Below are 26,405 nucleotides of genomic sequence, written 5' to 3'. Positions count from 1 at the left end.
AACTAACCAAAGTACAAAAAATAAAAAAAGCTAAGTTACAAAAAATAAAAAAAATAAGTTACAAACATTTAAAACATATTACAACAATTTTAAGCTACTTACACCTAATCTAAGCCCCTTAATAAAATAACAAAGCCCCCCAAAATAAAAAAAATTCTCTACCCTATTCTAAATTAAAAAGTTCAAAGCTCTTTTACCTTACCAGCCCTTAAAAGGGCCTTTTGCGGGGCATGTCCCAAAGAATTCAGCTCTTTTGCCTGTAAAAGAAAAATACAACCCCCCCAACATTAAAACCCACCACCCACATACCCCTAATATAACCCAAACCCCCCTTAAAAAAACCTAACACTACCCCCCTGAAGATCATCCTACCTTGAGTCGTCATCAGCCAGCCGACCATCGATGGAACCGAAGAGGAGATCCGGAGCGGCAGAAGTCATCATCCAAGGGGCGCTGAAGAAATCTTCCATCCGATGAAGTCATCATCCAGGCAGCGCTGAAGAATTCTTCCATCCGGGCAATGTCATCTTCCAAGCGGTGTCTTCAATCTTCATCCATCCGGAGCGGAGCCATCTTCAGACGAGCCGACGCGGAGCCATCCTCTTCTTCCCGACGACTACCGATGAATGGATATTCCTTTAAGGGACGTCATCCAAGATGGCGTCCCTTAAATTCCGATTGGCTGATAGGATTCTATCAGCCAATCGGAATTAAGGTAGGAAAAATCTGATTGGCTGATTGAATCAGAAAATCAGATTAAAGTTCAATCCGATTGGCTGATCCAATCAGCCAATCAGATTGAGCTCACATTCTATTGGCTGTTCCGATCAGCCAATAGAATACAAGCTCAATCTGATTGGCTGAACTTCAATCTGATTGGCTGATTCAATCAGCCAATCAGATTTTTCCTACCTTAATTCCGATTGGCTGATAGAATCCTATCAGCCAATCGGAATTGAAGGGACACCATCTTGGATGACGTCCCTTAAAGGAAAATCCATTCATCGGTAGTCGTCGGGAAGAAGAGGATGGCTCCGCATCGGGTCGTCTGAAGATGGCTCCGCTCTGGATGGATGAACATTGAAGACGCCGCTTTGAAGATGACATCGCTCGGATGGAAGAATTCTACAGCGCCGCATGGATGATGACTTCATCGGATGGAAGATTTCTTCAGCGCCCCTTGGATGTTGATTTCTTCCGCTCCGGATCTCCTCTTCGGTTCCATCAGTGGGTCGGGCTGGCTGAAGACGACAAAAGGTAGGATGATCTTCAGGGGGGTAGTGTTAGGTTTATTTAAGGGGGGTTTGGGTTAGATTAGGGGTATGTGGGTGGTGAGTTTTAATGTTGGGGGGTTGTATTTTTCTTTTACAGGCAAAAGAGCTGAATTCTTTGGGGCATGCCCAGCAAAAGGCCCTTTTAAGGGCTGGTAAGGTAAAAGAGCTTTGAACTTTTTTAATTTAGAATATGGTAGGGCATTTTTTTATTTTGGGGGGCTTTGTTATTTTATTAGGGGGCTTAGATTAGGTGTAAGTAGCTTAAAATTGTTGTAATATGTTTTAAATGTTTGTAACTTATTTTTTTTATTTTTTGTAACTTAGCTTTTTTATTTTTTGTACTTTAGTTAGTTTATTTAATTTAATTTAATTTTAGTTATTTGTAGCTAATTTATTTAATTAATGTAATGATAGTGTAGTGTTAGGTTTAATTGTAACTTAGGTTAGGATTTATTTTATAGGTAATTTTGTATTTCTTTTAGCTAGGTAGTTATTAAATAGCTAACTATTTAATAACTATTCTAACTAGCTAAAATAAATACCAAGTTAACTGTAAAATAAATATAAATCCTAAAATAGCTACAATGTAATTATTAATATTATTAAGGGTTTATTTTACAGGTAAGTATTTAGTTTTAAATAGGAATCATTTAGTTAATGATAGTGTAGTGTTAGGTGTAATTGTAACTTAGGCTAGTTTTTATTTTACAGGTAAATTCCTCTTTATTTTAGCTAGGTAGCTATTAAATAGTTAATAACTATTTAATAGCTATTGTACCTAGTTAAAATAAATTGAAAGATGCCTGTAAAATAAAAATAAATCCTAAGATAGCTGCAATATAATTATTATTTATATTGTAGCTATATTAGTTTTTTTTAAAAGATAAGTATTTAGTTTTTAAATAGGATTAATTTATTTAATAAGAGAAATATTATTTAGATTTATTTAATTAATATTTAAGTTAAGGGGGTTTTAGGGTTAGTGTTAGACTTAGGTTTAGGGGTTAATAATTTTATTACAGTGGCAGCGGTGTAGTGGGGGGGCAGGATAGGGGTTAATAAACTTATTATAGGTGGCGACGGTGTAGGGGGGGCAGATTAGGGGTTAATAAGTTTAATATAGGTTGCGGCGGGGTCCGGGAGCGGCGGTTTAGGGGATAAACTATTTATTTAGTTGCAGCGAGGTCCGGGATCGGCAGGATAGGGGTTAATAAATTTATTATAGAGTGCGGCGGTATAGTGGGGGCAGGATAGGGGTTACTAGGTATAATGTAGGTGGCGGCGGTGTCCGGGAGCGGCGGTTTAGGGGTTAATACATTTATAAGAGTTGCGGGGGGTTAATAACTTTATTGAGTTGCGGGGGGCTCCGGGGGCGCCGGTATAGGGGGTAGAACAGTGTAGTTAGTGTGGGTGCTTAGTGACAGGCTAGCAATAAAGCTGGGAAAAAAACGAAGAGCAGTGAGATCGGATGAGTGATAACTCTCACAATCCGCTGCTCATCGCCCCGTACTTGGTGCGCGGCTTTTTGACAGCTTTATTGATAACTTAGGCGAAATTTTGCAGGTCCGCGGCGGCGATGGTAGGCGAGCTTAGGCGGGTGTATTGAACCGGCGAAGGCAGGAAAAGTAGACTCGTTGATAACTACCCCCCCAATGGGGCTACGTTAGGAGCTGAACGCTGCTTTTTTGCAGGTGTTAGGTTTTTTTTCAGCCAGCTCAGCCCCATTGTTTCCTATGGGGAAATCGTGCATGAGCACGTTTTGCCAGCTTACCGCTACCGTAAGCAACATTGGTATCGAGGTGAGATGTGTAGCTAAATTTTGCTCAACGCTCACTTTTCAGAAGCTAACGCCGGCTTAAAGAAAACTCGTAATACCAGCATTGTTTAAAGGGAGTGGTAAGAAAAAAAGGAGCGTTAGCAATGCACAGCTTTACCGACAAAACTTGTGATCTAGCCGAATATATTTTACTGTTTCAGTGGCTTATTTACATTTGCTGTTTATGTGTGGTGCACTCATACGGCTTCACAGTTGTCCAATACTCAGCCATTATGCACTAAAAGTATGCCCCAGAAAGGCCTGACACTACTTTATATGTTAAAGGAAGCAAAGGAGTAGGGATGGTTGGATGTTTTGCAACATTAAAAAAATTAAACAAATTTTAACACATTTGTTTGGCATTTCAAAATGTTTGTACAACATTCTAAATGTATTTTTCTATTCAAAATTTTCTAATTTGAATGTTGCAAAATTTTAATTGAACTAGACAATATTCTAAAAAAAAATGAATTTATATATTTGTAATCATATTTCTATTGCTCTTTTTAATTGTAATATTCTAATAATGCAATATTTAAAATAAAAATAAATTAATTTGAATTGATATATTTGTATCTTTTATGTATCGCGGAGGCAGCAGATGTGGTGATGGGGAGAATTAGAGGGGGGATTAGAAGGAGCTCAGTCTTGGACATGTTGATATTTTGGTGGTTAGAGGCCATCCAGGAAAAAATGTCAGATAAGCAGTCGCTGACGTGAGAAAGGACAGAAGGAGAGAGTGTAGGGGTGGATAGGTAGATCTGAGTGTCATCAGCATAGAGGTGATAGTTGAAGCCATAGCTGTTAATAAGTTTACCCAGTGAAAAAGTGTAAATAGAGAAGAGTAGAGGACCCAAAATAAACCCCTTTTAGGGTTCAGAATATTTTTTGTGAACCTCTTTTTTGCTTTTAATTTTTGTCATAATAAATGTATACTTTTTTGGTACAAACAGTGTGGTGACCATAAAGGGACATAATACTCATATGCTAAATCACTTCAAAGGGATGCAGCATAACTGTAAAAAGCAAACATTAAAATATGACCTGAGCATCTCTATGTAAAAAAAGAAAGATATTTTACCTCACTATTTCCTCAGCTCACCAGAGTAAGTGTTCTGTAAAAAGTTATCTTTCATCCACTGCCCAGCTTGCAGGTTAAAAAAAAAATATGAAGAAATGAACAGCATCAGCAGTGCTGAGGTCATTAACTTTTTTACTGTGATCTCATGAGATTTCATAGTAAACTTCCTTAAATTGAATAGGTAAATAACATGAATGTGCATGGGGGATTAAACACACCCTTTGGTTTGCAATGAGAGCCAAAGTTGTAGCATAATCCATAAGTAGTAATGTATTTTTTCATTTTTATCCCTATATCTACTAGTGCACCAAATGTGGAGCAATACTATTGTTTGATTTTGAAAGGGTATACAAATTTAATAAAGTTTCTAATTTACTTTTATTTTGTAATAAAAGTTTATATTTATACAAATTTGGTGCAAAGTTTTGCCCCAAACTTGTCGCACTAATAGATATAGATATAACAATGAAATAAATACACAACATAATATAGCTAACTTCCTTTTTATTTGTTGGAAAAATCTATGTGCACCATGTCTAAGCCATGTAATACAAGTCACACTCTCCACTTTGTGCCATATTTGACTCAACACTTTTTGCACCAATTATGACGCAAACTCCTAAATAACCCACACACTAGTGAATTTTTCCACCACTTTTGATTGGAATATGCATAATCACATGATTTATGACATCTGCCAATCTGATTCAAATATACATTATAAACTATCACTAATGAATCAAATTTGCTCGATACTTGTGTCATTGATCACTCATCAGAACTTGTAAGTGCCATTTGTTACATTGTGTATTATACTTTGAAAGTGTGTATATGTGAAATTAGTATTAAAGATAAACATTGATGCTGACATTAGGACACACAGTGTAATATTTTAGACAAGGATTTTAAAATTCAAATTGATGTTTAATTCAATAGAATCTTAAGCTGATAGCTCAAAGGGATAGCCCACCTAACATTAAACTGTCATGATAGCCCACCTAACATTAAACTGTCATGATTCAGATACAGCAGAAATTAAAATCACCTCTTTACTGTCATGCTATATTCAGTGTATTTCTTCCTCCTCTTGAATTTCTTTTTCAGTAAGAAATGTCATCTTATATGCCAGCCCATCTTATAACACCTGTGTAGGGGTCTTAAAGGGACAGGAAACCCTAAAATATTATTTAATGATTTGGATAGAACATACAATTTTAAACAACTTTCTAATTTACTTCTATTATCAAATTTGCTTCATTCTCTTGTAAACCTTTGCTGAAGGAACAACATTGCACTACTGGCAGCTATCTGAACACATCTATTTAGCCAATTACAAGAGACAAATGTGTGCAGGCACCAATTAGCAGCAGCCCCCACTAGTATGGGATATGTGCGTATTCTTTTCCAACAAGGGATACCAAGAGTACATAGCACATTTGAAAATAAAAATGAATTTTAAAGTGTTTTAAAATTACATGCTCTATCTGAATCATGCAACTTAAAGGGATATTCCAGTCACAATTTAAATGCACATAGATTGACTACATCTTTGAATAGAAACATATTTGATATATATGTATTGGCAAGAATGTTTCTAGTAAAAGTTATTACTGCAGCTGCTCAGATCACCAGTGGGGCTTTTATCATGTCAGCAATTAACAAATTGAGTAATTACCAGGTGCACGGAGCATACTTAAATACACCTTTGAAACGGCTATAACTTTTATTTCAAGCATTTTTGCTAATACATGTATATTACAAAAATGCTTCTATTCAAAACTGAAATGCACCCATGTGGATTCCAGTTTTGACTGGAATGCCCCTTTAAATTTTTACTTTCCTATCCCTTTAAAATATCCATTGATTGCAAATAAATAAATATGATACTCTGATTACATGTTATATTTGCAATTATTCCAGCTCAGACTAATAAGGGCTGATGCTGTATCTGGTATTTCGAACCCACATTAAACACTTCTTTACCTTATATACTAACAAATAATGACACGACACAGAGAGCTGGGTTTAAAGACCATAACATGGTCACATTTATTAACGAATTGAATAACTTGACTTCAACGGAAGTCAGTAAATATTTAACCTGTGGCGGCATTCGAGGCCTAGTAAAAATTATCACTATTAACTCCATATGACCGGAGGTCGCAGCCAGATGTTGTGGAATTGCAACTGCCAAGAGGGGGCCGCAAAGGCGGTCCCACCCCATTCCGTCTAGTAGGCGCAGACGTCCTAAAGGATCTTCAGCCAGCAGACCCGCGGGGCGGGGCCCCCCAGGTCACGACCTGAGGACAACACCCCCGCCCATTAGCCCGACTGTCACCTCTGCAGACTCCGCCCTCAATTGTTAAAGGCTACGACCTCCCGCCTCTAGGAGATATGTATTTGATGATGCGCTTCTACCTCTAAGGCACTGATGAAGCCAAGCCATGCAGCAAGGCTCCTTCCAGGAAGCACAAAAAACTACGGCTAAGGACTTACAATGACTAGGTCAACTAACCCCATCCCTGCCTTTTGCACCTAAAGACCAGCAACCTATTAGGAAGCCATCTGCCTGAATGACACCAACGATATAACATGTTGAATGTATCAACCTTTCAACAAAACAAAAAAGAGAGGGTTGGGAGGGAGGGAAACTTTCTCCTTGCAAAATCCCAGTCAGAAGAGGCCAGATTGTTCCAGAACTTCTCTTATAAGAGGTAAGCTTAAGACCTTCCCTAACTTTGCAACATTGTTGCTACTACACTACACTGGGATTTTCCACTAGCCTGTCAGCTCATCCCTTAACTCCATTACAGGAGACTCTGCTACCTTTCATTCCCCTAAGGGCTGATGCTGTATCTGGTAGTTCCAACCCCCATTAAACACTTCTTAACCTTATATACTAACAAATAATGACACAACACAGAGAGCTGGGTTTAAAGACCATAACATGGTCACATTTATTAACGAATTGAATAACTTGACTTCAACGGAAGTCAGTAAATATTTAACCTGTGGCGGCATTCGAGGCCTAGTAAAAATGATCACTATTAACTCCATATGACCGGAGGTCGCAGCCAGATGTTGTGGAATTGCAACTGCCAAGAGGGGGCCGCAAAGGCGGTCCCACCCCATTCCGTCTAGTAGGCGCGGACGTCCTAAAGGATCTTCAGCCAGCAGACCCGCGGGGCAGGCCCCCCAGGTCACAACCTGAGGACAACACCCCCGCCCATTAGCCCGACTGTCACCTCTGCAGACTCCGCCCTCAATTGTTAAAGGCTACGACCTCCCACCACAAGAGACAGGCACTCCCAAACCGGGCTCTTGCCGCCACCAGCTAAATATTGCTAATGCGCTTTTGAGGTCCGCCAGGAAGATCGCCAGCCCTTCATCAGACAGGTGCACCCTGACTGGGCGATACAGCCCATTTTTATCCGCTGAGATCTGCTCGTGGCGCAGGCACCCGAGGCTGAAGGGGTCAGGGTCAACCATGCCCCTCTCCCTTTCTGATCCGTCTTTGAATGCGGGATAAACAATAACAGATTGTCCCCGGCCCATTTGACATGGTCCAACTGCATTCCCGACTTGACCGCCTCCTTCGAGGCGGCGACCAACTCCCCCGGCCTAAGTGCTGCGAAGAATGCCAAAGAGAAAGTGCACTGGAACAGCTCCTTTTCTCCGTGCCCAATGCACACTTCCCCTATGGCGTTGAGCAGCTTAGCTAGCCTTTACAACGTCACCGGCTCCCGGGCATCTTTCGCCCTGCCTTCTAATCTGCCCCAACCCTTAATCACCTGCCGAACCAAAAACCCTTTTTTTATGTTAGGCAGTTCCAACAGGTTACAGAAAAAGGAGATAGCTGCTATCTTGTTAGGCATGGCCCCTTAAGAAATCCCCATTCTGTTCCAATCGGCGAGCCACTTCAAGAACAACTCCCTAGACGCTTCCCCTACTGCGGTGCCCTGCTCAAGACAATAACCTACCCACTCACCCCAGTGTTGTGAATAGGCCCTCCACGTATTCGGTGCCAGGGATGCCCGCACCAGATGCCCCACAGACCTCAATGCCCCGCCAACTGCCAAATAGAGGGGGGACAAGGTAAGCCAGCTGCTGCCGCGTTAGGAGCAAGTTTGTGGAACTGCTCCCATTGGAACCTTGAAAGCGCGTCTGCCAGGGTGTTATTGACCACAGGGACGTGCCTTGTGGCAAACTGAACATTGTATTGCAAGCACCTAAGCACCAGCTGGCGCAAGTATCTAACCACTATAGGCGATGAAGCAGACAATCCATTTATGTCAAACACAACGCTGGCATTGTCTGTCCAAAATACAATGAACCTGTCCTTTAGGACCGGTCCCCATAGCTCCATAGCCACAACAATGGGGAAGAGCTCCAGGAGCGTTAGGTTCCTGGTCAAGCCCCTCTGCACCCAGGACAGGGGCCACGGTTCGGCGCTCCATTGTCCATCGAGGTAAGCACCGTACCCGAATGCCCCTGCTGCATCCGTCAGCAGGTGCACTGTCTGACTGGAGGCCCTGGGGGCGCGCCAGAGTAGCGTGCCATTAAAGTCCCGCAGAAAGCGCTCCCATACCCTAAGGTCTTCCCGCATCTCTTCAGAGACGGTGACCCTACGCGCCACTTCGGGAATGGAAAGCAACGCTTCCATCCTTCTATTGAAGCCGCGACCCATTGGTATGATCTTGCATGCAAAATTGAGCAGCCCCAGGACTGATTGCAGTTCCCTGGTGGGCATGCTCTTCGCCACCATTGCATTGCGCACCGCTGAGAGCATAGCGTTCACTTTGTCAGTGGGGAGATGACATAGCCTTGCAGCAGTGTCTATCTCGATCCCCAAGCACGTAAGTCTCATACAGGGGCCCTGTGTCTTATCCTCGGCCAACGGCACGCCGAATTGCGCCATCAATGCTCTCATTACTGTCATGAGCCGGTCGCATTCCCGAGTTTCCGCTGCGCCTACCAGAAGAAAAATGTTCTAGGTAGTGGGTGACCACACCCCCGCCTGTGGCCATCACAATCGCCCAGTGCAGAAACGTGCTAAATTCCTCGAAGTAAGCACAGGATAGCAAACAACCCATGGGCAGGCATTTATCTATGAAATAACTGCCTTCAAATTTACACCCCATCAGCCTGAATGATGAGGGGTGTAAGGAGAGCAGCCGGAAGGTGGACTCGATGTCCATCTTAGCTAGCAGCGCGCCCGGACCCGCTGCTATCACCAACTCCAATGCCTGATCAAAGGATTGATATGACACCGAGCTTATCGTTGGGTCAATTGCGTCATTGACCGACGCGCCCCTCGGGTATGACAGGTGTTGTATCAGGTGAAATTTTCCAGGGTCCTTCTTAGGGACCACCCCCAGCCAACACTCTCTGCCCCGCCTCGGGTATGACAGGTGTTGTATCAGGTGAAATTTTCCAGGGTCCTTCTTAGGGATCACCCCCAGCCAACACTCTCTGCCCCGCCGCTTGACAAGACCTTGTGGCCTAGAGGGCCCTGCTTGCGTAATCGACCCCCCCCCTTTCTCAGGGACAAGTAAGGACCATAGGTCCAGGTCCTTGACCCCAAAATTAAGTACAGGGTTCCCGACCATTTTCCTCCTGAATTCGCTATCGTATGCTCTCCACATGCCTTCCCCGTATCTGTTATAAATGCATTCTATAACTTCCGCATACTTAATCACATCCACGGCGGACTCCGGCCTCTGTTCTACGTAACAGGAGGAGAAGACCCGGAAGCACCGCCTCCATTCTTCAAACGTATCTGGTCACTGGAACTTTTTAGGTCCAGTACCGTCCTCGCTGAGCTCCTTGTCATGCTGTGCTTCCAGCGACAGCTCGAACATGTTCACATATTTGTGATCACACATTTTCTAAACCGTCTTGGGCTTAAGATGTGCATGAAGGCAGTGGATCTTGCAGGAGTATGAATCCCCTTGCAATGCCACTTTTCTCCCACTAACCACTTGTTCCTGCACCTGTCCTGTGCTAGCCCCCTCCGCAGCGCTGCTCGCGGATGCCGCGGACAAGCTCTGCCCTACCGGCACCAACGAATGCTCCGCGCTACCTGGACCTCTAGCCTGATTTCGCTCTGCCACTAGGAGCTTCAGCATCCTAAACATGCGACGCTGGCCCTTGCTATTCAGCCCTAGCTTCCTCCCCCCGTCAGAGTCTGAATCAGTGCTATAGTCAGTGTCAGTGGTGTGTGACATGTGTAATAAATTTCTCTCACCAGCTGCCGAGGTGGAAGGCGCCGCCAAATCGGATGCTGCTCCTGCTGATCCTCTTCCTGCTGCTTGCACGGCTGTCCCGGCTCCTACTGCGCTGGAGGTCTCCGGCACTGGCACTGAATCCATTGTGTCCTGTAAGCAAGGAGCAAACAAGAGGGGAGTATCCAGGCCTGCCACAGGTCCCCCGTGACTTCCGCCCCTGAGGGGGGTGGATGTGCTAGCCCCAGCCCTAATAGGAACCACATTCGCACCCTGCACATCATGAAAACCACTCCATTTATTCCCTGCCTCTGCCTGGCTGTTCATGGCCCTGAAGCTGCGCACTGCTGCAGCACCTGCATGCTGACCCCCTTCCGCATTTGGCCTAGAGCTGCGCAGCCCTCCTGCACCTCCCTGTTGCAAAATGTACCTATCCTCAACAGCTGCTACCTCACTCTCCCCTAGTTGCTGCTCATGGTATGCGCTAATAGGGCCTGCTTGCTGTTCGTGATGTGCGCTAGTAGAGGCCCCCAGGTGTACCCTCTGACTCCCCATTTGAGCGCTGCGCGCCCCCACAAACTCATGTCTTCCAAACTTGGGCCCCCTAAGCCTCCCCCTTTGCAAGCCGCGCCCTCCATACAGTACTGGTGTCCTAATCCCAGAGCGTTGCGCAGTGGAGCAGGCCTGCCTGGATACTCCCTACTCACCTGTGGCGAGTACCCGGCTAGGCCTCTTTCTGGCCCCTGGAGCTCCTCTTGCCGCTCCTTGTTCCGGCCGTCTGACCGCACTGACGCCGGAAGTGATGTCACGCGCGGCAGTCGTCAAACCGGAGGTGGGCGCAGCCGATGCTAGGCCACAACCGGAGCCCGCGCTAGAAGTAGCAGGCTCCGACTGAGCCACCAATGAAGTGCTGGGGCCCGGAATGGAAGGGGTGACAGGGTGGTGGGAGGTAGAAGGCCCAGCCAGCGCAGTGGACTGCGCCACCAATGATGCCTCCGGACCAGGCCCAGAAGGCCCGGATGGATGTTGGGAGCCACTAGGCCCCAGAATTGCAGGGGGCACCACCGGAGGCAGGATGGCAGCAGTGAGAGCCTTAAACAGGCCCACAACAGCCGCCGCCGCCTCCTGGGACATACCGGAGGCCGTAAGGGCCCCAAGACCGGCATCCATGGCCCTTTCCAATTGTGAGGGCACCCCCTCAGGCCCTGCATCCGTCCTGTCCGGAACCTTAGCAGTATCAGGCCTGGCGGATGCAGTCCCCGAGGGTGTCACCACTGCAGAGGTAACATGTCTGGGTGGGATGGAAGAGGATACTGGCCTGTCTTTAACTGGAGTTGGTGGCACCACGTCCTCAACCTCTTCTTCTCTTCTAGCTGCACTTCGCAAGGATCTCCCTGGTGTCTCCCTGAAGGGAATTGGCACAGCAACATCACTTCTCCTAGAACAAGACATCTTCGCTGGAAGGATGGCACAGAAACTTTCTCCTTGCAAAATCCCAGGCAGAAGAGGCCAGATTGTTCCAGAACTTCTCTTAAAAGAGGTAAGCTTAAGACCTCCCCTAACTTTGCAACATTGTTGCTACTACACTACACTGGGATTTTCCACTAGCCTGCCAGCTCATCCCTTAACTCCATTACAGGAGACTCTGCTACCTTTCATTCCCCTAATACATTTACAATATATACATATAGTGGTATAAATAAACACAGAGATATGACAGACAACAAAAAAAGGAAATTAGGGACATGCAGATATGTTTGCAAAAGATTTCTGACATAACACATACAGTATATAGCTTTAGAGAAATGTGCTTGTTCGTGGACAGTAATGAAATGGTATAAATAAAGTTGGGAAAAACCCGAATAACCACAACATTGATGACTGTTTGTTAACACCAGTACGATGCTCTTCACTCCGTACTTGACGCGCGTGCTTTTGACGGCTTTTTTGATAAATAAGGGGATCGTATTCAGATCCGCGGCAGCGATGTTTGGCTAGCATAGTTGACGCTTTGATAAATAGGCCCCTAAAAGTTATGTTTTGCATTTTGAATATAAATACTTCAATTGCAATGTTCTTCACTTAGAAGAAAAAATTATTTTTATTTTTAAATATCTATTTCTAAAAAAAAACATAAATATGTAGAATTATGTATTTAAGAAAAAATAGAATGTATTCTATGTGCAGAGCATTGGAATGTGAAATATTCATATTTTCATGTCGGGTTAGCGCACTTGAGAACATGTGATTGGGTTAGAGCGCAAGTAGGGTGTTTTTTTTAAAGTTTTCTTACTCCATTGACTTCTATTGGGAATGCGTTAGCGTGGTCTCGATATTCTAATTCCTCTAGAAGTAAGCTATTTGCATGCATCGGGTTTGTGCGCGAGCAATAGCTTTTTACTTTTAACTTGCAAATAGGGTTCCTCTTGTAATCTGGCCCTTAGGGAATAAACACAAGCTTCCTACACAGTACCAGAAACTAGAGATTGAGCTAACAGATTTCTGTACCCAAAACACAACTGGTAATATAAGCTGCATTTCTACAAATAAATGTATCTTTATACACAGCTTTTAGCCACAATGTTTTGTTATGAAGCCTTATAAGGGAAATACTTTCTCAAATAGTGAGTCTGGTGCTCACATGTAACCTGATGCCAGGTAGGCTTGTTGTGGAGACAGAGGTATTAGTGACCCTTCTTTCCATCATGATATAGTCAGCTAGCACTGTTTTGCAATGAGCAAGGAGGAGGGATCTTGCTTGGGGTTTATGTTTTTTATATTTCCCACCTCCTAACTTCCAGCTCTAACTAGAGCCATTTACAATAAATAATGTTTCCCAACCAGAGTGTGCTATGCTGTGCTAAGTATCAGCTATACCTACAGAAGCTCCTCAACCAAAGAGCGCTATTCCTACTCCCCCCCCCCCTCGTGCTAAGTATGAGCACCCCCCTCACACCACACTAGGAGGCCTATTTATCAAGCCGTCAACCGAAAATTCGCTGGAATTCCGTAGCGTAATTGTGGAGAGCTTGATTTGCCTTATTTATCAAAGGCTACAGACCGACAAAAGTAGAAATTTGTGACGTAACATACGATCCGCCGGTTTCAGTCCGACACAGATCGATGGTTACGTCACTACAGATGTTCCGAAAGCAAATTCGGCACTATCTGACTACTTTTGCTAGTTAACAAAAATCTACCAGATACGCACACCACTATTCCGGCCCAGAGTACCTGGTTTTCAATCCGCCGCCCTGGAGGCGGCGGATGCCATAGGAATCAATGGGAGCCTGAAAACAGCGAAAGCTCATGTTCGCTGCTGCCAGATATCTCATTGATTCCTATGGGAGAATAAAATTTAAGTTTACACCTAACACCCTAACATGTACCCCGAGTCTAAACACCCCATATCTGCCACCCCCTACACCGCCGCCACCTACATTATACTTATTAACCCTAATCTGCCACCCCCCGCCACCTCCATTTTACTTATTAACTCCTAATCTGCCGCCCCTACACTGCCGCCACCTACATAAAGTTATTACCCCTATCCCGCAGCTCCCGGAGCACACCGCTACTAAAAAAATTTGATTAACCCCTAAACCCCTGGCCTCCCACATCACTACCACTTACTTAACCTATTAACCCCTAAACCGACAGCCCCCCACATCGCCATAAGCTAAGTTAAACGATTAACCCCTAAACCTAACAACCCACTAACTTTTTATTAAATATTAACTCATCCCTATCTTATAATAAATTTAAACTTACCTTTAGATTTAAATTAAACTATATTAAACTATTAATTAATCTACCCTAACTGTTATACTAAAATTATATTAAACTATATTAAACTAATTAATTTAATCTACCCTAACTATTATACTAAAATTACAATAAACTATATTAAATTAATAATTAACCTACCCTAACTTTTAAACTAAAATTACAATAAACTACAATTTAAATTAACTATATTATATATTTAAACACCTAACCCTACTCAAATAATTTTAATCTACACTAAAAAATTACTAAATTGCAAAAAATAACAAACACTAAGTTACACAAAAAAATAAACACTAAGTTACAAAAAAGAAAAAAGAAATGATCAAATATTTAAACTAATTACACCTAATCTAAGGGCCCTATGAAAATAAAAAAAGCCTCCCCAAAATAAAAAAAAACCCTAACCTACAATAAACTACAAATAGCCCTTAAAAGGGCTATTTGTAAAAAAAAATACAAACAACCCCCCAACAGTAAAACCCATCACCCACACAACCAACCCCCCAAATAAAATCCTGATCTAAAAAACCTAAGCTCCCCATTGCCCTGAAAAGGGCATTTGGATGGGCATTGCCCTTAAAAATACATTTAGCTCTATTCCAGCCCAAACCCTAATCTAAAACTAAAACCCAATAAACCCAATAAAACCTTAAAGGACCATTCAACACAGTAGCTTTGCATAATCAACAAATGCAAGATAACAAGACAATGCAATAGCACTTAGTCTGAACTTCAAATGAGTAGTAGATTTTTTTCTGACAATTTTAAAAGTTATGTCTATTTCCACTCCCCCTGTACCATGTGACAGCCATCAGCCAATCACAAATGCATACACGTACCATGTGACAGCAATCAGCCATTCACAAATGCATACACGCTTATTCTTGCACATGCTCAGTAGGAGCTGGTGACTCAAAAAGTTTAAATATAAAAAGACTGTGCACATTTAGTTAATTGAAGTAAATTGGAAAGTTGTTTAAAATGGCATGCTCTATCTGAATAATGAAAGTTTAATTTTGATTGAGTGTCCCTTTAAAAAATCCTAACACCAACCCCAGAAGATTCACTTACAGTTTTGAAGATCCGATACACATCCTCCAAGAAGCCGGCAGAAGTTTTCATCCAATCGGCCAAAGTCTTCATCCAAGCCCGCAGAAGTCTTCACCCAGACTGCATCTTCTATCTTCAACCATCCGGCACGGAGCAGCTACATCTTCAAGACATTCGAAGTGGAGCATCTTCTTCTGATGACGTCTTCTTCGGAATGAAGGTTGCATTAAATGACGTCATCCAAGATGGCATCCCTTAGATTCCGATTGGCTGATAGAATTCAGAAATAAGGTTGAAAACATCATATTGGCTGTTGCAATCAGCCAATAGAATGCCAGCTCAATCCTATTGGCTGATTGCAACAGCCAAAATGATTTTTTCAACCTTAATTCCGATTGGCTGATAGAATTCTATCAGCCAATCGGAATCTAAGGGACGCCATCTTGGATGACGTCATTTAAAGGAACCTTCATTCCCGAAGAAGCCGTCGTCAGAAGAGGATGCTCCGCGTCAGATGTCTTGAAGATGGAGCTGCTCCGCGCCAGATAGATGAAGATAGAAGATGCCGTCTGGGTGAAAACTTCTGCGGGCTTGGATGAAGACTTTGGCCGCTTGGATGAAGACTTCTGCCGGCTTCTTGGACGATGGATGTCGGATCTTCAAAACAGTAAGTGAATCTTCTGGGGTTAGTGTTAGGATTTTTTAAGGTTTTATTGGGTGGGTTTTAGTTTTAGATTAGGGTTTGGGCTGCAATAGAGCTAAATGCCCTTTTAAGGGCAATGCCCACTCAAATGCCCATTTCAGGGCAATGGGGAGCTTAGGTTTTTTTAGAATAGGATTTCATTTGAGGGTTGGTTGTGTGGGGGGGTTTTACTGTTGGGGTGTATTTTTATTTTTTTTCCAGGTAAAAGGTTCTTTGGGTCAATGCCCCGCAAAAGGCCCTTTTAAGGGCTATTTGTAGTTTATTTTAGGCTAGGGTTTTTTTTATTTGGGGGGGGGGGCTTTTTATTTTCATAGCCCTTTGTCAGTGTTTTTTCCCTGCTGTTTGCCATGTGCTGCTGGCAGCCATTTTACTCACCTCTCTTCCTGACTATGGTGAATTGTGGGGATGCTGCTCATTTCCTACACTTCCTTTTATGGCCAGACTGGTGTGCATCATCCATGTGAGACAGGATGCAGTCTCAGAATTGTGATGTCATCACTTATTATTTAAAGGGCCTCTGTTCAGTATGCTTCGCCTTTGCGTTGTCTCAGACCTGTTTGTGAGAGTTCCCGTGTATTACCTGGCTGCCTGACGTCCTTCCTGGTTCCTCATTCCTGACTTGTTCCTGACTCTGCTGTTTTCCTTGTTTCTGATTCCGGCTCGTCTGACTATTCGCTTTGGCTCCTGACTCGGCTCGTCTGGCTACCAGCTCTGGTTTTGACTCCTAGCTTGTTATTAGACTTGTGGACTTTTTATTATTTTTTGCTATGAATAAAGGTGTGATTATTTTTGCACTTCTCGTTTCAGTCTGATTCCTGTCACCCTGACATTACGCAAAGGCCATGAATCCTGATGGTGCTAATAATCCAACTTTACCTGCCATCATTTCCAGGATGGATGGACAGGATCACCGCTTGGATCAATTTGCACTAGCCCTGTAAATGCTGCTGACTCGCACTGCACATTTGGACCAAAGTGTCCCGCAATTTATGGCTGCTCCTGTTTCCGCTGCTGCACCTATGCCTACCAGGAGCATGTCCGGTTCTGCACCTCTACCTCACCGATATGGAGGCAATCCTATTCAGTGCAGGGGCTTTTTGAACCTGGTGGGCATTTACTTTGAGATGTTACCTCAGGTGTTTCCCTCTGACAGAGCTAAGGTGGGATTTCTCATCTCGCTACTCTCTGACACAGCTCTTGCCTGGGCTAATCCCTTGTGGGAGACTAATAAACCTGTGATTTCAAATTACCCTGAATTTGTGGCCTCCTTTCGAATGGTATTTGATGTTCCGTCTCGCTCCTCCTCTGCTGCTAAACGACTCATGTCCATTCAGCAAGGTACAAGATCTGTTGCTCAGTATGCTATTGAGTTCGGTACGCTTGCCGCAGAGATAGGTTGGAACAATGAAGCCCTTGTTGCCACCTTCTTTCATGGTCTCTCTGATGCGATTAAAGAAGAAGTTGCTGCCAGAAATTTACCAGAGGATCTCGAGGCATTGGTGTCTTTTTTTATCCTAATTGACATCAGACTCAGAGAGAGGCCCTCTTTCAAGGAGCGCTTGCGGAAGCCTCCTGTTCTGTTGTCTCCTACATGTTCCCACCCATGCCTCCCTCTTCTCCCATGCCTCCTGGTCCCGAGTCACCAGGTACTGCTGAGCCAATGCAGTTGGGATTCACGCGTCTCTCCGCGGCGGAGAGGGCCTTTAGGATGAGGGAGGGGCTCTGCCTCTATTGTGGGTTACAGGGCCACCTTTTGAAGTCTTCTCCTACACGGCCAGGAAACGCTCACACCTAAGATCCTGTCGGGTGCAGACCTTGGGTAGTTTATCCTCGTTCCCGGAACCGCTTAAGGAGAAACCTTTTGTCATGGTTGTCCTTTCCTGGGTGGACTCCTCCATAGTCACTCAGGCTCTTGTTGACTCCGGTGCTCCAGGCTATTTCATTGACAGTGCTTTTGTATCAAATTACTCCATTCCTGTTTTGCCTCGGTCCATTCCGCTTGCTATTGAGGCCATTGATGGCAGGCCCCTTCAGCCCGCACTCATTACTGAAACTGCTCCTTTGTCCATGGCTGTTGGGGCTCTCCATTTTGAAACCCTCCAGTTCCAGGTGATAAACTCTCCGCATTTTCCGGTTGTTCTGGGTTATGCCTGGCTCCAAAAGCACAATCCCAGTCTTGACTGGCGCAGGTCCGCAATTTTGTCGTGGTCCCCGCAATGTATTTCCACTTGTCTTCGGAAACCAGTTAAAGTCTTGTGCACTTCTTCGGTATCTCAATTGCCAGAGGAGTACCGAGAGTTCCTAGACGTGTTTGACAAGGTGCGTGCCAGTACGTTGCCTCCTCATCGGTCTTACGATTGTGCCATAGACCTGCAACCCGGAGCCATTCCTCCTCGGGGCCGGGTGTACCCTCTGTCTATTGCAGAGAATTGTGCTATGGAGGAGTATGTTGCTGATGTTCTGTCACGGGGAATCATCCGCAAATCCTGCTCTCCTGCAGGGGCTGGCTTCTTCTTTGTGAAAAAAAAGGGTGGTGAGTTAAGACCATGTATCGAAGTTTCTTAAAAACTTTTCTTCCTCTAGGAGGAGGTTCCGGTGGAGGTGGAGCTACACAGGTGTGGCTGCTCAGGTGTGCTATGCAGGTGCAGCTCTCAGGTGTGGCTCAAGCTGCAGCTCCAGTCTGATAGATGTTGGTGGCAGATCTATTGCGCCGTGCCCTGAGTGAGGGGGCTATTTTCTCCAGGACAGTCAAAAGAAGATCTGATCCAGAACTCTAACCAGTGGCATGTTACCCCACTGGCTCTTGCAAAACCCCAGCTACCTGGACCCTTGTTATTGGCAGTAATTACCTCTTGTCTGCATTCTAAAAATTAGATCTGTACCTCACTATCTTGGCCTCTCTTTCAGTTTGGGACCAAATCTGCCCGCTCCGTAAGAACTGTGCCGTTTTACCTAGGAAATCCTCCCCCCCCCCCTCAATACGATAAACCAATTCTGCCAGACGGAATCTGAACTCTCCGTGTCACCCCAAATTTACTTGCTGCTATTCTGTGGTTCTTTCAGCAGTACTGATAACCGGCTTCTTCTCTCCCCCTCTCCCGGCCCTGGAGCGGGGGCTCAGTGAGGGGGCTGTTTTCGTTGGCTGGTCACGTTGTCGGAGCGGCGTCACTCTCTCCCCTCCCACCGATGATGCGTGAGGGGAGGTGACTACGGAAGCCTGGTAGAGTGGCGACACAGGAAGCGACAGGAACAACATTCCCCGGGCAGAGCTGTTCACCGGGTTGCTGAGGCTGAAAGATAACTGACTGCCGGTGAGACAACATTGGAAGGGGTGAGTTCCTATTTCAATCCACCGTCCTTGGCATGCTTAGGGGTCTCACCACCTGGCATTTTTTTGAGGGGGGAAAGTGGATAACTGCGGAGGGGGCAGACAGACTTTAGAATTGAGAGTGGGGTACATTATGTCTAAGGACAGTTACTAAACAAAAAAGACTTCAAAAGACTCTGGGAGAAATAAAAAAAAAAATCTCTTTTTTGTCATTGGAAAAGTTTGTTGGAAAATAAAGAGGGAAAAGAAAAAATATAACAAACATATATATGTATGCTCTCTCACTTGCCAGCATATACTGTGAAGACATAGCTGGTTGGCAATACTTGTTAAATGCTTAGAATATCTTGCATATAGTTATTGAAATGCAACTACCTATTGCTACAATGTATTTTCCTGTGTATTAATTGGCTGGGTTTAATAAGCGTATATTCAGAAACATTCAAATTGTACTATATTTGCACCTAGCAACCAGTGCTTGCTTTTCTGATTTTTGTTTCAGCATATTGTTTGTGGGTATTTGATATATAAGGTTCTGGTATTTGTAAACTTTAAATTACTATAAAGCCAAAATGTAATCTTTTGTATTACAGAATAAATAGTTAATTGCAGGATAGGTCTAGAGACACAATCAGTATTCTTATACTATATTTACTCCCTGTAGAAATCTTTATTTCTGTTTTTCTCAAAGCTCAGTAAGTTCACACCTAGACAAATACTCAGGTTGTAATATAAAGAAATCAGCATCATCTCAAGCTATTTAAAAAAAAATCACTATATTAAAGTAAACTACATTGTTCTGGGCCAGTTGAAGGAGGAAGGAAAAAAAAAAGATACTGCACTACATTTTCACCCAACAACCAGAGCTGTTGATTTGATTTTTTAACACATTATGGCCTAGATTCGGAATTCGAGGGACGCCATCTTGGATGACGTCATTTAAAGGAACCGTCATTCGTCGTTCAGTCGTCGGCCAGGATGGATGTTCCGCGGTGGAGGTCTTCAGGATGCTGCCGCTTCGCTCCGGATGGATGCCGCTTGGATGAAGACTTCAATCGGATGGAAGACCTCTTCTGGCCCGCTTGGATGAAGACTTCAGCCGGATCATGGACCTCTTTAGCCCCCCGCTTGGGCTTGGATCAGGACATCGGAGGAGCTCTTTTGGACCGATCGGTGAACCTGGTATGGTGAAGACAAGGTAGGATGATCTTCAGGGGCTTAGTGTTAGGTTTATTTAAGGGGGGTTTGGGTTAGATTAGGGGTATGTGGGTGGTGGGTTGTAATGTTGGGGGGGGGGTATTGTATGTTTTTTTTTACAGGCAAAAGAGCTGAATTTCTTGAGGCATGCCCCGCAAAGGGCCCTGTTCAGGGCTGGTAAGGTTAAAGAGCTTTGAACTTTAGTAATTTAGAATAGGGTAGGGCATTTTTTTATTTTGGGGGGCTTTGTTATTTTATTAGGGGGCTTAGAGTAGGTGTAATTAGTTTAAAATTGTTGTAATATTTTTCTTATGTTTGTAAATATTTTTTTATTTTTTGTAACTTAGTTCTTTTTTATTTTTTGTACTTTAGCTAGTTTATTTAATTGTATTTCTTTGTAGCAATTGTATTTAATTAATTTATTGATAGTGTAGTGTTAGGTTAATTGTAGGTAATTGTAGGTAGTTTATTTAATTAATTTATTGATAGTCTAGTGTTAGGTTTAATTGTAACTTAGGTTAGGATTTATTTTACAGGTAAATTTGTAATTATTTTAACTATTTTAGCTATTAAATAGTTCTTAACTATTTAATAGCTATTGTACCTGGTTAAAATAAATACAAAGTTACCTGTAAAATAAATATAAATCCTAAAATAGCTATAATATAATTATAATTTATATTGTAGCTATATTAGGATTTATTTTACAGGTAAGTATTTAGCTTTAAATTGGAATAATTTATTTAATAAGAGTTAATTAATTTCGTTAGATTTAAATTATATTTAATTTAGGGGGGTGTTAGTATTAGGGTTAGACTTAGCTTTAGGGGTTAATACATTTATTAGAATAGCGGCGAGATTTGGTCGGCAGATTAGGGGTTAATAATTGAAGTTAGGTGTCGGCGATGTTAGGGAGGTCAGATTAGGGGTTAATACTATTTATGATAGGGTTAGTGAGGCGGATTAGGGGTTAATAACTTTATTATAGTAGCGCTCAGGTCCAGTCGGCAGATTTGGGGTTAATAAGTGTAGGCAGGGGGAGGCGACGTTGTGGGGGGCAGATTAGGGGTTAATAAATATAATATAGGGGTCGGCGGTGTTAGGGGCAGCAGATTAGGGGTACATAAGGATAACGTAGGTGGCGGCGCTTTGCGGTCGGCAGATTAGGGGTTAATAAGTGTAGGCAGGTGGAGGTGACGTTGAGGGGGGCAGATTATGGGTTAATAAATATAATACAGGGGTCGGCGGTGTTAGGGGCAGCAGATTAGGGGTACATAAGGATAACGTAGGTGGCGGTCGGCAGATTAGGGGTTAAAAATTTTTTTTAGAGTGTCGGCGATGTGGGGGGACCTCAGTTTAGGGGTACATAGGTAGTTTATGGGTGTTAGTGTACTTTAGAGTACAGTAGTTAAGAGCTTTAGAAACCGGCGTTAGCCCAGAAAGCTCTTAACTACTGACTTTTTTCCTGCGGCTGGAGTTTTGTCGTTAGATGTCTAACGCTCACTTCAGAAACGACTCTAAATACCGGAGTTAGAAAGATCCCATTGAAAAGATAGGATACGCAATTTACGTAAGGGGATCTGCGGTATGGAAAAGTCGCGGCTGGAAAGTGAGCGTTAGACCCTATTTTGAGTGACTCCAAATACCGGCGGTAGCCTAAAACCAGCGTTAGGAGCCTCTAACGCTGGTTTTCACGGCTAACGCCAAACTCTAAATCTAGTCCTATGTGTGGTCATGTGAGATATAAGGTTTGGTGCTATATTAATAACAGAATATCACTAAGTTAAAATAAAATTTTGTGCATTATTCATTTATTTGCTGTAGTAGTCAGTGAATTATATTATAGCTGTTTTTGTTGATACCTCAAGGAACTTAAAAGTTAATAGTCAATTGCTGGATAGGTTCAGAGGTATACTCAGCACTGCTCACAGCAAATTTAACCCTATGAGGTTACTTAAACTATACTATATCTGTTCTCAGCAATTAGTACTTGCTCCTTTGATTTTTCTTTTAGCTCACTGCTTGTTTGTTATGTACAAAGCTCTGATGTTTTTCAAATATTAAAACATTATAAAGTTGAACTGACCTTGTTATATTTTCCTACTGCAGCTGTCAGCCAAGCATACTGTAGCTGTTACGGTTGATGTTTCAAAGTTAAATAATTGTTTGCTGGACATCTGCAGAGGTATAATTAAGAATTCTTATAGTGCATCACCTGCTATATAAATTCCTTTTTTTTTTTTTTTCAATGAAAGATACCTTTCTAATTACACATAGGCCTAGATTTAGAGCTGGGCGGTAGCCGTCAAAACCAGCGTTAGAGGCTCCTAACGCTGGTTTTTACCACCCGCTGGTATTTACAGTCAGTCAGGAAAGGGTCTAACGCTCACTTTGCAGCCGCGACTTTTCCATACGCAGATCCCCCTACGCCATTTGCGTATCCTATCTTTTCAATGGGATCTTTCTAACGCTGGTATTTAGAGTTGTGGCTGAAGTGAGCGTTAGAAATCTAACGACAAAACTCCAGCCGCAGAAAAAAGTCAGTAGTTGAGAGCTTTCTGGGCTAACGCCGGTTTATAAAGCTCTTAACTACTGTGCTCTAAAGTACACTAACACCCATAAACTACCTATGTACCCCTAAACCGAGGTCCCCCCACATCGCCGCCACTCTATTAAAATGTTTTAACCCCTAATCTGCCGCTCCGTACACCGCGGCCATCTACGTTATCCCTATGTACCCCTAATTTGCTGCCCCTAACACGGCAGACCCCTATATTATATTTATTAACCCCTAATATGCCGCCCCCAATGTCGCCTCCACCTACCTACAATAATTAACCCCTAATCTGCCAACCGGAGCTCACCGCTACTATAATAAATGTATTAACCCCTAATCCGCCTCACTCCCGCCTCAATAACCCTATAATAAATAGTATTAAACCCTAATCTGCTCTTCCTAACATCGCCGACACCTAATTTCAAGTATTAACCCCTAATCTGCCGACCGGAGCTCACCGCTACTCTACTAAATTTTTTAACCCCTAAAGCTAAGTTTAACCCTAACACTAACACCCCCCTAAGTTAAATATCATTTTTATATAACAAAATAAATTAACTCTTATTAAATAAATTATTCCTATTTAAATCTAAATACTTACTTGTAAAATAAACCCTAATATAGCTACAATATAAATTATAATTATACTGTAGCTATTTTAGGATTAATATTTATTTTACAGGCAACTTTATAATTATTTTAACCAGGTACAATAGCTATTAAATAGTTAATAACTATTTAATAGTTACCTAGTTAAAATAATTACAAAATTACCTGTAAAATAAATCCTAACCTAAGTTACAATTAAACCTAACACTACACTATCAATAAATAAATTAAATAAAATAACTACAATTATCTACAATTAAACCTAACACTACACTATCAATAAATTAATTAAATACAATACCTACAAATAAATACAATGAAATAAACTAACTAAAGTACAAAAAATAAAAAAGAACTGTTACAAAAATTTTTTTTTTTTTTACAAACATTAGAAAAATATTACAACAATTTTAAACTAATTACACCTACTCTAAGCCCCTAATAAAATATCAAAGCCCCCCAAAATAAAAAAATGCCCTACCCTATTCTAAAATTAAAATAGAAAAGCTCTTTTACCTTACCAGCCCTGAAAAGGGCCCTTTGCGGGGCATGCCCCAAATAATTTAGCTCTTTTGCCTGTAAAAAAAAAACATACATTACCCCCCCCAACATTACAACCCACCACCCACATACCCCTAATCTAACCCAAACCCCCCTTAAATAAACCTAAAACTAAGCCCCTGAAGATCTCCCTACCTTGTCTTCACCTCACCAGGTTCAGCGATCGGTCCAGAAGAGGGTCCGAAGTCTTGATCCAAGCAGCGGCTGAAGAACTCCATCATCGGGCTGAAGTCGGAAGTCCATCATCAGGATGAAGTCTTTCTATCAAGCGGCATCTTCAATCTTCTTTCTTCCGGAGCGGAGCCATCTTCTTCCCAGCCGACTTGGATCCATCCTCTTCAACCGACGCCTACTCGCCGAATGACGGTTCCTTTAAATAATGTCATCCAAGATGGCGTCCCTCGAATTCCGATTGGCTGATAGGATTCTATCAGCCAATCGGAATTAAGGTAGGAATATTCTGATTGGCTGATGGAATCAGCCAATCAGATTCAAGTTCAATCCGATTGGCTGATCCAATCAGCCAATCAGATTGAGCTCGCATTCTATTGGCTGATCGGAACAGCCAATAGAATGCAAGCTCAATCTGATTGGCTGATTGGATCAGCCAATCGGATTGAACTTGAATCTAATTGGCTGATTCCATCAGCCAATCAGAATATTCCTACCTTAATTCCGATTGGCTGATAGAATCCTATCAGCCAATCGGAATTCGAGGGACGCCATCTTGGATGACCTCATTTAAAGGAACCGTCATTCGGTGAGTAGGCGTCGGTTGAAGAGGATGGATCCAAGTCGGCTGGGAAGAAGATGGCTCCGCTCCGCTCCGGAAGAAAGAAGATTGAAGATGCCGCTTGATAGAAGACTTCATCCCAATGATGGACTTCCGACTTCAGCCCAATAATGGAGTTCTTCAGCCGCCGCTTGGATCAAGACTTCGGACCCTTTTCTGGACCGATCGCTGAACCTGGTGAGGTGAAGACAAGGTAGGGAGATCTTCAGAGGCTTAGTGTTAGGTTTATTTAAGGGGGGTTTGGGTTAGATTAGGGGTATGTGGGTGGTGGGCTGTAATGTTGGGGGGGGTATTGTATGTTTTTTTTTTACAGGCAAAAGAGCTGAATTATTTGGGGCATGTCCCGCAAAGGGCCCTTTTCAGGGCTGGTAAGGTAAAAGAGCTTTTCTATTTTAATTTTAGAATAGGGTAGGGCATTTTTTATTTTGGGGGGCTTTGTTATTTTATTAGGGGGCTTAGAGTAGGTGTAATTAGTTTAAAATTGTTGTAATATTTTTCTAATGTTTGTAAATATTTTTTTATTTTTTTTGTACTTTAGTTAGTTTATTTCATTGTATTTATTTGTAGGTATTGTATTTAATTAATTTATTGATAGTGTAGTGTTAGGTTTAATTGTAAATAATTTTAGGTATTTTATTAAATTTATTTATTGATAGTGTAGTGTTAGGTTTAATTGTAACTTAGGTTAGGCTTTATTTTACAGGTAATTTTGTAATTATTTTAACTAGGTAACTATTAAATAGTTATTAATTATTTAATAGCTATTGTACCTGGTTAAAATAAATGCAAAGTTGTCTGTAAAATAAATATTAATCCTAAAATAGCTACAATATAATTATAATTTATATTTTAGCTATATTAGGATTTTTTTTAGAAGTAAGTATTTAGATTTAAATAGGAATAATTTATTTAATAAGAGTTAATTTATTTTGTTAGATAAAAATTATATTTAATTTAGGGGGGTGTTAGGGTTAGACTTAGTTTTAGGGGTTAAAAAATTTATTAGAGTAGCGGTGAGTTCCGGTCGGCAGATTAGGGGTTAATACTTGAAGTTAGGTGTCGGCGATGTTAGGGAGAGCAGATTAGGGGTTAATACATTATTATAGGGTTATTGAGGAGGGAGTGAGGCGGATTAGGGGTTAATACATTTATATAGTAGCGGTGAGCTGCCCGGTCGGCAGATTAGGGGTTAATTATTGTAGGTAGGTGGCGGCGACGTTGGGGGGCAGCAGATTAGGGGTTAATAAATATAACATAGGGGTTGGCGGTGTTAGGGGCAGCAGATTAGGGGTACATAGGGATTATGTAGGTAGCGGCGGTGTACGGAGCGGCAGATTAGGGATTAATAATAATATGCAGGGGTCAGCAATAGCAGGGGTGGCAGATTAGGGGTTAATACATATAATATAGGGGTCGGCGGTGT

The sequence above is a fragment of the Bombina bombina genome, chromosome 5, assembly GCF_027579735.1.
Source record: "Bombina bombina isolate aBomBom1 chromosome 5, aBomBom1.pri, whole genome shotgun sequence".
NCBI classification, from domain to species: domain Eukaryota; kingdom Metazoa; phylum Chordata; class Amphibia; order Anura; family Bombinatoridae; genus Bombina; species Bombina bombina.
This window is presented reverse-complemented; position numbering follows the sequence as displayed.